The following is an 11,954-nucleotide window of genomic DNA, read 5'->3' on the forward strand; positions in this document are numbered from 1 at the left end:
AGACAACAACACAGAAAGATAGAGTTCCTCGGAGAGCATATATTCTCAGGCAGAGGTTAGAGGGTGAAATGCCAGTTTGAACATAGAGATATGACTCAGCTCAGAAATTTCTTTGACACAGAGTATGACTAATATTGTTTTTTTAAGCCTGTTTGTGCAAAGAAAAAGTTTCCAGCCAACTACAGAGGGAATATGAATACTGTCAACTTTTGTTGGATACTCATTTTAACTATCAGACAGGTAAATTAGAATGCTGTAACTTATTGTTAATCATGGATTACTACTTATGTATGATTAAACCATACAGCTTCTGATTGCAGATAGTTACTCAGAACTTTAAATTCTGATATTCTTTATCTTCTTTTTCAGGGACATGTAAAAACATGCTTATGGCCCAATCTCAATGTCCACACTCGAACACTCTCTGACTTTGAGGTGCGTTCCCGCTAAGTCCGCGAGGGCGCTAAGTGTGTGAGGGATCTCTCACTGACTTTCTGAGCCCTTTATGCCCCCTTTCCATAAGTGGGCGTTTTTGCAGACTTAGCGTAAGGGAATTACCCAGAGTTCATAGCATTGTGACGTCAAACACGGGATTCCCAGGGGAAGCCTGCAAGCTTGGAAGGGTAAATGAGCACCGTAACATGAAATATAAAAAAAATGTTGCAATAAAAAAGAAGCATGAAAGTCGCAATGAAATTTACAGGCAAAAAAGTCTATATATTTACTATATTTATAGTTATATAGCCTATTTATATATTTTAAATTGTGTGGTTAAGCAGTCTGTACTTTAAGAGCCTGGATCAATTGACAACCAGGCAGTCAGTCCCTTAAGCGCCTAGAATTTGAGGAAAGTCAAAATTGTGCAATAAAAATTCCTAATATCGCTAAGGTGAGCTGGTGACATCATGCAGGTTACGTGAGAAGTGGCAAAGTGCTGTCCCATTCCAGTTCTACGGTTTTGAGCCCTCACAGCCTCCTGCCCTCAATCACTTTCTAGCTGACGTCAATTAAGTTAAGAAGGGCTCAGGGCTTAGGGATGACATTGAGATTGGGCCTATGTTTCTGTAGCCGAATTAAAGAACTGGATAACTGAGAATTATCTGAAGCTGCTTTTTAATGGATATTTGAGATCATAACTCTCTAAAATATTGTCAAATTAAAACAGTTTGTACAAGAAATAGCCTCAATCAAATACAGTAGGTGTATGTATAACTATTCTCTACATAAATACTTCAGTCTCAACAACAACAACGAACAAAAAAGGATTTTAAAAGATGATTTCTTAACCTTGGTTTGTCTCCTTACTAATTTCAGAGATTGTTGTGAGTCACTGGTGCAGAGTGGAAGTGGTCTGTTGGGGGAATCACCACTTAATAGATCTGGAAGTGTCTGCCAGCATTTCCTCTGAGGCGCTTGTCAACATCCACCTTCAGCTGCAGAGTGAGCCTGTGTTGTCTGTTTGTGCTGCCTGATTGTTGTCACAGGACAGAGGGCTGAATGACCGGACGGTGAAGGGTCTCAGAGGGGTTCATTAGACCAGAATCCCTGCTGGCATTCCTTGCACTTCAGCTGCATCATTTGTGTTTGTGGTAACATATAGACAAACACATTTAATGTGCTTGTCGTCCAGTGGGGTTTTAATTAGAATGGATTGCTGAAATGTACAGGAATCAGCCTTTTTCGGTGCAGCTTGTATTCTGAAAATGTTATGTTCAGGCCACTTCCCTTTTTTATTTCTGTTTAGATGTAGGAATGACTTTCAAGGAGCGCTAGGTAGCATAGTGATATGTTGAATTCTCAGTGGGAAACAGACTGGAACAAAAAAATAAAATCAGCTTGTAAACAGCCCCCTGAGATCCACAGCGGAAGTGTTTGAATTAAATCGCCGCTGAGTCATTGTTACCTGTTACCTGAAAAGACAACACCAAGTGTGACACAGCACACTGTGTTGTTCCAGCTGAGATCCCCTACATCAGTATGTCAAAAGTCAAGATGAAAGAGGGGGAGCTGTATGACTGACACGATCACCCTGCCCCCAATACGGCCCAGACTGCAGCACAGTCCCCGGGGTATCTGTGGAAGATAAAGCAGCCCTTGAGTGAGAGAGGCCATGTCTGCTGTATGCACTTTTACTCCAGGACACACAGGTCCATAAGGCTGAGCTGAGGAACACCCTGCAAGCACAGCAGTTTGGAGGATGAAGGAGATTCCAACACACAGGCTGAACAAAAGAGCCTTTAAATTGCTTTAATCATCTCATTGATTGATCGAGCATTAAAGGTCTCAGCGTGGTCCAGATGGAGGCGGGGATGTGTGGTAATGAGGCTTTTGTACCTGTGAAGCCGAGAGAAAATCAATAGGGTGAGATGTAAAGAAGGAAAATTACACATTTTCCTTTTTGACTAAATCCCTGTAAGGCACAAAAGCACTAAGTATAGCTTGTAATTTAAAGGGATAGTACAGGGTTTTTTTTTTAAGTAGGGTTATATGAGGTTCTCCTTATAAGTGAATGTAAGGAGACAGTGACCAGCACAGCTTCTGTAGGGCTCTGGTTCAAGAAAAGCACCCTGAGCAAAGTTTTATTTGTTGTACCTTCTTTAAGTTTCTGACCCAAACAGCTGGTCTACGCACTACAAACAGGACTACAGAATTACTGTATGCTTACAAAACACGCTGTCTGACGACATTAAGATATTCAAAAATATAGAGAAGACTTAACGTATTTTTTGTTTTCTGAGGTCCAAATTTTTTCCATACATATGACTGCAAAAGTACCACACGGTTCTTTCTCTTCCAGCTTGTTAGCTTGAAGTCACCAGCACCGGAGAGAGCCGAGCTGTTATCAGCCCACACTCTCAGCCCCCCCTGTGATGTTTCATGCCTTTTTATACTGGAAACAATGTTGATGTGCAGGAGGGGGAAGAAGGAACAAACAAGCCAAACCGGGCCTGTCAGGAGGTTTAATAACTAAGTGTCATGGCAACCAGATGGCAACACATGAGTTGTCAATTTCACAGTCTAATTTGCAGCTGTAACTGAAGAGAGCGACTGTAGGGGAGTGATCTGTCACAACAATGAGGAGAGATTCCTCCACTGGATATGTGGATGTATGTCTATATGTTGCCATGTCGCTGTTATCAGCAACAGGCACTTATAGACGAGAACGGACAAATCAGATGAGTTTTTCACAAATTCATGGAGGTTGTCTGCTGGGTTAGAGGCAGGGACTACTTCTTGAAGTTGTTCTTGAGACAGTGTTTAAAAAATAATCAGTGGATTACCTGGAATAAATGAGATATTTGGCCTGGAAAAACATGTTTCCTTTAGATTTTGAAGCAAATCCTAAATAAGAATAAATAAAACGTCATCAATCGATCTTCATTTGTATAGCACCAAATCACAACAAGCGTTATCTCAAGACGCTTTTACAACCATAGCAGGTCTAGACCCTACTCTATGTTAAATTATTAACACAGGCCCAACACCAAGACAGGGTAAGATTTAGTCTCACCCACAGACTGTATAAAATATGGACTTAGCATCCGTGACGTCACCCATCTGTTTCTGAAGAGCTGTTTTGTGGCCAATCAGCAGCGGTGGGAGCCATATTGTTGCTGTCAAGTGATTGTGACGTAAAGAGGTGGGCTTTGAGCCTCCTAGCCAACAGCTACAGTGTTCCCGCCTGTCAATCAAGTCAGCTGTGCCTCTCATTGGAAGACTCGTAATCTTAATATCTTTGAAATTGCTGCGTTAGAAAAAAATTCACCCCCTACCGTGTGTGCTGATCATGAAATTAGCTATCCAGACTACACTGGTCTTTTGTACCAGGCTGTAAACATGTTTATTTCTGGGTGTAAAGATCGTCTTTTTTGAATTGGTGTGTATGTGGTTTCCGGTACTTCTGGAGCAAGCCTCAAGCGGATCCTCGATGAACTGCAGTTTTTAGCACTTCCGCATAGGAGTCATATTTTTAGACCAGAGGTTGCCGCTTGGTCTTACCCCACCTTAATCCGCCATGAGCATTGCACCTCAAAATATTTAGCTAGTTACAGCGGCGAGGGAAAATGTCCTTTTAACAGGCAGAAACCTCGAACAGAACCAGACTCATGTTAGACAGCCATCTGCCTGGACCAAGTTGGGTCAAGGCATAAGATATTGTTCAGATTTGAGCACAAAGAACTAAGCATGAAGTCAGTTTTGGGGTACTGGCAGGTGAAATGTGTTAAAACAAGTAAGTCCAGCTCTTTCACTATGTTTCAGTCTTTGTGCTAAGCTAAGCTAGCGGGTGCTCAGTGTGTAGACATAAATTAAAGTGGTGAAGTTTTTTTTAAGAAAGGATCCATTAAAGCTGGGGTTGTTAGTCAGATTTAGATACACGTTTTGTTATACTGGTTAAAATTATCTTTATGTCCCGTGAGTGGGGTCGTCATTTTGGAGGAGCTCCGAGGGGAGGGGGGAGGGGTTAGATGGAGTCCTGAGGAAATGCTACATTCAAATTCATGCTAGTTTTCCGAGACTACCAACCCTAGCTTTAAGACTTGCTTTTTTTGTTACTTCATCCATTTCACTAATGTTTTTTGAAACAGTCTATCTGATAGGGTGAAGTTATTTTTGCAATTATGAATGCACTGTAGTGTGCTTAATTGTACTTTCATGTTTAAATGAGCGCTTGGGGCGTCTGTGGCCTAGCGGTCTAAGAGAAAACGTATACAGAGGCTATAGTCCTTGTTGCGATGTCACTGGCTCGACTACCGGTTGCGACCATTTGTTGCATGTCTTCCCCCACTCTCTGCTCCCCACGTTTCCTGTCTGTAAAGGCAAAAATGCCCCAAAAATAAATTAAATGAGCACTTCTGCACTCATAAAACAATTACTCTTGTAAACAGTGGTCAAATCTGCAGTCCAGTGATTCTCTAAAACAAAGCTAAATAAGTATGATGGTTTGATATCCTTAGGCTGTGGTCATCAGTGAAGCCTCCTGAATCATTTTTGCTGTTTGTTAAATGTTGTAAATCCCCAAAGTCGTACATTTATTTTCACAAAAATGTTCAATTTCCATGTAATTTGAAATAGTTTGACTTCAGGCCAGGAAACCAAACAAGGTTTTCCCAAGTTTCTAATTCTTTCAACCTTATTAGCATAGAATGGAAAAATACTGGAAGCAACCCTTCATGGATGGCACGAATGTATGCTTTATGATGGATTTTTGTATTTGGCAAAGCTTTTAATTGTTCTTTCAGACAGCAATACTCAAATCTATACCATCTGCAGCTCTTATGTAATGTAGTCAGTCATCTGTTAACAAAAGTGAGATAATGATTACATGGATTTATACAACAGCTGAGGGATTGTGTCTATTCCTACAAGTGGAACAAGACAAAATACTTCCAGACTGACTTTTATTTTTGGTGAGTTAACAGGAAGAAACACGTGGCAGCATGGTGCTGCAGTGTAGCTCCACTAATGACGTCCTGCTGAGATTTAAGTGTGCTACAATGAAAGGTAAAAATGGTATTCCATAACGCTACCAAATGAAGTAGGTAAATCTAAGAAAATCTAATTATAGTAATGTGATTGTGACCAGACAGAGAACCTCTGCCATGTTTCTCCCTCGAGAAAATGATCTCTGGCCTTACTGTCTGAAACAGAGATGGTGCAGTAATAAAATTAGTGTAATCCTGCTGTCTTTTTTTACCTTCATTATAAAAGCAGGATGGAGCATGTGATGAGGCTCCCTCCTGCTGGTTTCCCTTTCTTGTGGAGGTGGAGGCCTCAGCAGGAGCTTGGCGATGCTTATGTTTGAGGGGAGGAGCTGTCATTCCTGGGCTTTGGATGGTCGCCCTCGGAACAAAACAGATTCCCTCCCTCTGTTTGATCAGCTGGAACAAATCCCCACCCCTCCAACCCACCTGGAAATATCAGCTGCCTCTGTTGCCAAACACTGAAGACAAGAAGAGGTAAGATTACTCAAGAGGGGCATTATTAGTGCTCCTGTCAACAATTATGACAACTGTTGTAGCATATTCTCGAACAAAATGACAGAGCCTGGCCTGATCCGGATCGCCTTATAAAGAGGTGCCTGGCCGATGTATCTGTAAGCCGATATTTGCCTATCACAGATATATCTGTATTGGCACATATGTTTTTCCAGAATTCACCAGTATAAAAAACTTAAGTGACTCAACTCAAATGTGTAATCATTTGTTCATATTTATAAAAGGTATTAACACAGTAAAGTGCACTCCAATTACACAATTTCAAAACTCAGCTCTGCATGAAGAAGAGCGCTAGCTGTGGCTGAGCTGTTACGAAGAGAATAGTAATTTAAGCGGAACATTCAATTTTTTTTTTCTTATTGTAAATTGTATACAGCCTGTCACAAGACACCAGGTATACTTTATGCTTTACCTTCCCTCCTTTATAGCACCACTTGTTCTAAAATAAAAGGGCAGGCAACATGGTCTAAAGTGAGCCAAACCTGGGGGTTGTGGAAATTTGACAGAGGATTTCGGGCTCTTCTCTGAAGTGGTGACAGGCCAGGAGGAGATGCAGTGTCAGAGGCTGCTGCTGCTGCAGAGATTGAAATAGAAACAGAATCTCATTTCCATCTTCCATTCTTTCTTAAGGTGAGTTCACCCTGAGGGGAGGATATTGTGTGAAAATGTAAAAAAAAATGTGTTTCTGGTAGCTGTCAGGTGAATTTGATTGACAGAGGGATGATTATATGCAAATATGTGGTATATGTATTTATATCCTATAATAGATACTGAATATGAACACTCAATGAGACAAAGGATTTCAGCAGGTGTTATTTTTTAATACAGAAACTAGAGTTTTATGGGAAAAAAGGCTTTGTAACTTTCCTGAGGTCAGTAGATATTAGGGATAGACCGATTATCGGCCGGGCTGATTATCCGCGCTGATATTTGGCATTTTGACGCATATCGGCATCAGCCTTTTTTTTTTAAATACGACGGCTGATAAGAGATCAATTTAAAACTGGGTTATTTTTGCTCAAATTTCACTAAATCATGTGGCAGAAATGACACCATCTACAGAAACTGTAGCCGGGCTTGCGTTCCATTTCTCCTGCAGTTTCTCATCACAGGGGATGAGCTGAGCATTTATTAAAATGACATGAAAAATCAAGGCCAAGAGGTCAGTGTTGGAGGGCCAAGATCATTTACTCTGGTAAAAGCACTAATGCAGGAGTGAAGCAGTTACAAATACACGTTAAATATTCAACATTTTATTTTACCAGGAAAACAGAAGTATTACTTCTCATACTCTATCCCTCTTTCCAACCCCAACTTGGCTGAGGAAGATGTCTGTCTAACATGAGTCTGGTTCTGCTTGAGGTTTCTGCCTGTTAAAAGGAAGTTTTTCCTTGCTGCTGTAACTAGCTAAATACTGCGAGGTGGTGGATTAAGATGAGATAAGACCATGTCCTGTCAGTAAGTAGGGACTGGATCTTATCCTGTCTTGATGTTGGGACTTTGTTAATTATTTAACATAGAGTACGGTCTATGTAGAGTCAGATCCATAAATATTGGGACATCAACACAATTCTCATCTTTTTGGCTCTATACACCACCACAATGGATTTGAAATAGAACGAACAAGATGTGCTTTAACTGCAGACTTTCAGCTTTAATTTGAGGGTATTTACATCCAAATCAGGTCAATGCTGTAGAAATTACATCAGTTTCTATATGTGCCTCCCACTTTTTCAGGGACCAAAAGTAATGGAACAAACTCAACAACCATAAATCAAACTTTCACTCTTTAATACTTGGCTGCAAATCCTTTGCAGTCAATTACAGCCTGAAGTCTGGAACACATAGACATCACCAGATGCTGGGTTTCATCCCTGGTGATGCTCTGCCAGGCCTCTACTGCAAGTGTCTTCAGTTCCTGCTTGTTCTTGGGGCATTTTCCCTTCAGTTTTGTCTTCAGCAAGTGAAATGCATGCTCAATCGGATTCAGGTCAGGTGATTGACTCGGCCATTGCATAACATTCCACTTCTCTGCCTTAAAAAACTCTTTGGTTGCTTTCGCAATATGCTTCGGGTCATTGTCCATCTGCACTGTGAAGCGCCGTCCACTGAGTTCTGAAGCATTTGGCTGAATATGAGCAGATAATATTGCCCAAAACAATGTCATTTCTACACCGTTGACCTGATTTGGATGTAAATTCCCTCAAATTAAAGCTGAAAGTCTGCAGTTAAAGCACATCTTGTTCTTTTCATTTCAAATCCATTGTGGTGGTGTATACAGCCAAAAAGATGAGAATTGTGTAGATGTCCCAATATATATGGACCTGACTGTATGTAAAAGCGTCATGAGATAATGTGATTCTGTGCTATACAAATAAAGATTGATTGATTGATTGATTGATTGATTGATTGATTGATTGATTGATTGATTGATTGAAAAAAGTTGAGAAAGTAGCAAAAGTAAGAATAATAAGAGTAATAAATTTAACAAGAATGCATTGTATTGTATGTTATAAGGATAAACTAGGGCTATCAGCATTCACACTATTAATCACAGTTTGATTAGAGTTCAGATTACATTTTCTCAGTTGCTTCTATTTTGTCCGTAAGGGGCAACCTAATGCTCCTCAGTTTTCAAAAACAATTTAAGTTAATTGAGCTATGGGGTGGTTTTGTTTGTTCTGTACTTAATTCTGTGATGTTTCTCTTTATTGAAATGTGCAGCACATTTTGTACATGCACTCCTACATATATCTTTTAATGTGTAGCAGTGTTATCCCTTAAAAAATGATAATGAAACTAAACCCTGTATTTCACAGAACCGTAGATACCACATGAATCTTTTAAATAAATACTCCCACATTTTGTTTAGACCGATGATTGGAAACAGTAATAGGATGCTGAAAATGTTTCAAATGTGAAACACTCATCGTAAGCCTGTGTGTTGTGTTTAAATATCTAACTTAGAGGTGGATTAAAGTTTAATTAAAAGCATGCAAAATGAAATCTGCCACATTCAAAGCACACACATTCACAAACCTTAGGATGCATTTCACTTCCCCTGCAAACAAGGACACAGAAGGGTTACTACAGTGTCTGTTTTGCATGAAGAGTGAGTGGGTATAGATTTATCAGTAGTCGGGACAGGTTGTCAGTGGATTAGGTGTTACAGGGATGTGTTCATTTACATAATTTGCAGGGCACCTTCATCCAAAAACCTTCTGTTTCAATTTCCGTGATAAGGGTCGTGAAGCCACTCCTGCTTGACTATCTCATCTTGAGAACCTGTCTTTAAAAGCAACTCTGTCTCACAGTGTTATTAAGTGAGGACATTAACGCCAAGGTTTTAACCCTTTAATGAAGCACTGTGCACTATGGCTCATGTTACGCTCTGGGCTAAGAAGATTAACACAAGGTTTCCCTGTGTGATAAAGCACTCCTGGAGGAACCTAAGATACATTTTTTTGTTATGAATATGATCACATCGGGGGGGGGGGGTCATGAGTCACAGGTTGGAAAGGTAGGTAGAGAGCTGAATGGAAATCATAAAATATAATGTAAGCTAATGTAATCCAAGAATGTAAGGATTCTATGTGCACACTCCTCATTTCATTTATTACATAACCTGATAAGAGCTCATCAAGAACATGGCAGAAAATCTTGATTGCTTACATAACTAATCCAAAACAGCATTGTCTCCTGCCTGTTTTCACTGAAGCTCTCACTCATTTTCACGCTCTTGCTGACATGTTCTTTTTTTTCCTCTGCTCCAAATCAGCGCCTCCAGAGTCCCTCTGAGGCTGCCAAGACGCCAAGTGTGATTTCTCCATCTTCAGTCCCCCATCACTAAGGCGTAGGAGACTTCTCTTCCTGCCAGGGAGAAGGTGGGCGGGCTGCAGACATGAAATAGGGACTAGAAAAAAAAAGGAAGAAAATGCCAGTTTCAGCCTCTCGACATGCTGCTTGTCTTTCATCCCTGTCCCTGCATGCAGTTACATACATGGAGGCGTGGGAGATGTGATGGAGCCATCCAAACCAAAGCCCCAGGCCACCATCCATAACAAAGCAATGAACACCAAGCAAAAGCATGAGAAAGATTCACATGATGAAATGATATGATTACATAATGTAGACAATCGTCTGTTCATGAATAGATTGACTTATCAAAGGCTGGAGGGGTAGCCAGGGGTTTCAAAGGCCCCTTTATAAATCAAATTTTTCCTGTAATTGGTACCCACGCTGTGTAGTTGGATAGTGATATGTAGTTGGCTTATTTGTTACATGGATTGATTACTGAACAGGGTTACAGGGTACAGACTAGTAGCACCTGGACCAGTAGCTTTTTATAATGTGTCTATAAAGAAAACACAACTGAAAGGCACAAAACACCTGCAAAGAGACTCAAAAGGGCCCCAAAGACAAAAAAAACAACCACAAACAAAAGAAAGAGGATCCCAAAAAGTCCACAACACAACTGTGAAGAGATGCAAAACTACCTCATGAAGCCCAAGAAGAAAAGAGACAACCAGAAAAGAGGCCAAATAATAAAAAACTGGATGTGTTGCTTATGTTGTTTATTGCAGTTTAAAAGCACACATTAGACTTTGTGAAGAAATTGATTAATTTGAAAGTGTTTATTTCGAACATGTAAAAAAAAGAAATACAAATAAACAAAAACACATACCCCCCCCCCCCAAATAAAAAATCAAACATTACAAACAATGCCTAAAAAAATAAAATAAAATAAAATAAATTCTGCCTCATGTGGAAAGCCTCTGTCCAGGATTCGAACCCAGAATTAATTAATTGAAGATTGTCACTGACAACTATTGCACAATTGGCTTGCCTGACATGATCAGTTCTATTCCTGAACTCAGATAAAATATCATCAGATTACTATTATTAAAATTATAAGATTACATGTTATCAGAGTAGTCTACCGAAAGCATTCAGATTACATGTAATCAGATTAGTTTCCCCAGAGTATTACAATTATGTAATCAGAATACTGTCCCCAAAGTATTACAATTATGTTATCAGATTACTTTCCCCAAAATATTACAATTATGTAATCAGATTACTTTCCCCAGAGTTTTGAAATGACATGTAATCAGATTAATTTCTCCAGAGTAATTAAAAGACATGTAGTGGTATATTGTATCTTTCACTGTTTTTGAGATTTCACTGAAACAACATGACGTTTTTTGCTCTCTTTTTAACTTTAACATTGGTGTGTATGGCAGAATGTCCATGGCCGCAGAGTGTGACATCAGCAGACAGAGGCTGATGCCTACTGATGAGACCTTTGGTCATCTACTGAACAAACTTCCACAAAAAACCCACACATTTCACTCCACATACATAAATAAAGCATCAGAATGTAGCTGTATGTTTCCTGAGGTTACCAAATCTCTTCACTTGGTATTCTGCTGTAGGAGGACAGCAAATATAACACCTTTTGTAACTTTCTACCCTGACTACGTTTTTGACTGTACAGACATGAAAACACATCACTGTGTCCATCAGAGTCTTGGGACGTCACGGTTTGATCCTTTTTCTGATAGCTATTAAAGTTATTGTAACTTCTGCTACTCAAAGCACTATTTCACACCTGAAACTATCACAACTTCAACTGATATTACTTTTCTTACTACTACTAGAGTACTACTACTGGCACCCTTATTGCTGTTGCTAGATCAATTGAAACTTTTCAGTAGTTTATATATATAAATATACGTTTTCAGCAGTGTTTTGCAATTCATTGTCATATTTCATGCTCTTTATTAGTTTTTACTATATGAGCTTCAAAAGATTTAAACTTTTTCTACATTTCTCAGTGTCAGTCATTTTACTTTTCACTTCCTTTCAACTTTTCTTTAATGTTTCTTCATAATACAGCTCCACTAACATCTTTAATGCCCTGCTACTGATCTTGCGCGTTGTTATTTTGAGCTCTAT

The 11,954-nt window shown here is 39.7% G+C and overlaps 2 long non-coding RNA genes across 2 annotated transcripts; both read left to right on the forward strand.

The window, feature by feature from the left end:
* Positions 1-368: 368 nt before the first annotated feature.
* On the forward strand, positions 369-1,845 carry LOC117820635. Its single transcript, XR_004632788.1, has 2 exons — positions 369-435; positions 1,315-1,845. It is a non-coding gene; the product is annotated as an uncharacterized LOC117820635 (long non-coding RNA).
* A 3,881-nt stretch (positions 1,846-5,726) lies between these two features.
* LOC117820658 lies at positions 5,727-10,542 on the forward strand. The gene is made up of 3 exons (XR_004632813.1): positions 5,727-5,957; positions 6,425-6,626; positions 9,775-10,542. It is a non-coding gene; the product is annotated as an uncharacterized LOC117820658 (long non-coding RNA).
* The last annotated feature ends 1,412 nt before the right edge of the window (positions 10,543-11,954 follow it).

This window comes from Notolabrus celidotus, chromosome 10 (assembly GCF_009762535.1).
Source record: "Notolabrus celidotus isolate fNotCel1 chromosome 10, fNotCel1.pri, whole genome shotgun sequence".
Taxonomy (NCBI): Eukaryota; Metazoa; Chordata; class Actinopteri; order Labriformes; family Labridae; genus Notolabrus; species Notolabrus celidotus.